This window comes from Frankliniella occidentalis, unplaced genomic scaffold (assembly GCF_000697945.3).
Source record: "Frankliniella occidentalis isolate FOCC.00 unplaced genomic scaffold, Focc_3.1 Scaffold18, whole genome shotgun sequence".
Taxonomy (NCBI): domain Eukaryota; kingdom Metazoa; phylum Arthropoda; class Insecta; order Thysanoptera; family Thripidae; genus Frankliniella; species Frankliniella occidentalis.
In genome coordinates this window covers 2,857,496-2,859,395 of record NW_026267148.1, presented here as the reverse complement: position 1 = coordinate 2,859,395, position 1,900 = coordinate 2,857,496, and the positions used below count along the sequence as shown (strand labels likewise).

The window sequence follows — 1,900 nt, the reverse complement described above, 5'->3', positions numbered from 1 at the left end:
GGGGTGGGGTGGGGCGGCAGGGTGGAAGTGCCCTGGCGACACCTATAAACTTGCCGCTCGGATCGTCGGAGCGTCAATATCCCCACACCGCGGCCTTCGTCAGTGTGTGTGTGCGTGTGCGTGCGTGTGTGTGTGTTGTACGCCCCCGGGCTGAACAGGGCACGGAGAGGGAGGGGACTGGGATGGCGCTGACCGCCGGCCAGAGGCATTCGAGAGTAGATCGAAGCACGCGCGCGTGCGGCCCGTTCCATCAAGCCGTCGGGGCTGGAGGAGCAGGGAGTGAGCTGGGCGGCGGCGCTGTATACAGGGAGAGCAGCGTCGGTGACCTCGCCAGCCAGGCCCCAAGGTCACGGCGAGGGGCTTCCCTCTTTGTCATCAACGCAAGTACTTATGGATCGGGGGCGCGCGCCCACCCCGCCGTGCCCGACCACCCCTCCTCCTGCTGGGTCTCTCTCTCTCTGGCTTTGGAAAAGTTTTTGTTCCTTAAACTTAAACATGACCTCCCGCGAACAGACCCGGCCCCGTCTCGCCTCTTCCCCCGTTAATTCTCTCGCTTTTGGCGGCGCACGTTTCACATGGAATCAGAAGCGGCGTGCCGAGTTCCCTCCGTCTATATCGCTTCCCTTCGCGAGAGACAAAAAGGCTCCTGCTTTGAGCTTTCAGACGGACGGCTCACGGCTTACCTCCTCCTCCTCCTCCTCCTAGTCTACGGTCTTGCTCGCTACGCTCTGCTGCCCTTCAAGGCTCGATTTCGCCTGGCATTGTTTCAATTTCTTTTCTCTGGAGCGACTTTTTAATAAAATGAGAGGTGCTGGCCGCGGGGAGTTATTCACAACTTAGTGGGGGGATGGCGGGGAGTGGGCGAGCAACACCGACTGTAGCGGGAGGAATCCGCTTGCTGTTTCACACCGAAAGGATTTTCGCTCGGTTCAGACATTAAGCCTCCCTGCTCTGTCTGCTGCCCAGAGCAGAGCATCAGACCCACTGCCGCCGTGACTGTTGTTGGGGTTTGGTGTGGCGGGGTGTGGTGAGGTGTGTGTTGTGTTGGCGAGGACCCCGACATGGCTCAGCGCGATGCATTCAGGACGCCCAGCGTCCCACATATGGTACAAAACTCACTTCGCCAGGAGGGTGGGCTCACCGCCGCCGGCCCGGGCGCCAGTTCAGTTTATAATATGGATTTCATCAAAGTCTAAATAGAGTTACGTTCGAATTTACGCATAGTTTGTTTTGCCGTTGACCGTATAGGTTAACATTTTCATGTTAGATAAAGAGCCGAGCGTAGATGAATAGGTAATGGGTTGTGTGGGCGAATGATGGTGTTCTAGTTAGAAGTACTCGAAGTACTATGGCTTTAGTGGTTTAGTCCTCTACCGAGTGGGCCATCACGGTCATCCAGGCCTCAAAAGATCTCTGAGCTGGAACGACCACCAATAGGGCGGCGTGGCGAGCGCCTGCGGGCGGCGCGTAGGCAGTCCCGCCGGGCCGGCGCGCCCAGCGGGCGGCCTACCGCCGGGGCGCTCTGCGCCTCGCTCGCTCGTTCGCTCGCCCGCAGCCAGCAGCCAGCTCGCCCACGCCGCCGCCAGTCATCGCGAGAAGAGTAATGAATACGGGGCGTTGTGTAACGAATGGCGGAGCAGCGCTCCATCGGAATTCTGTTGATAGACTTGGCACCCTCGCCGTGTTGTAGTAGTTGTGGCGGAGAGAGAACCTTTACCCACCCTCACCACCTCCCGCCCGCCCCGCAATACCAGGCTCACCCCACCCTGACCCTCTTGGACCTCTTTTTCCATCGTGTGCGACGAGGAGGGCAACACACTAGTAGGTCGATAGAGTGATGGATGATGTGGACGTCATCGGGGCTGAGCAGAGGCAGGGACGGGGCAGGGCGGGGCGGGGC

At 59.7% G+C, this 1,900-nt stretch overlaps 1 protein-coding gene across 1 annotated transcript in view; it reads left to right on the top strand.

Annotated features, from left to right (window-relative positions):
• Positions 1-1,900, top strand: part of LOC113211286 (mucin-19) — a 119,719-nt gene that overhangs the window by 23,473 nt on the left and 94,346 nt on the right.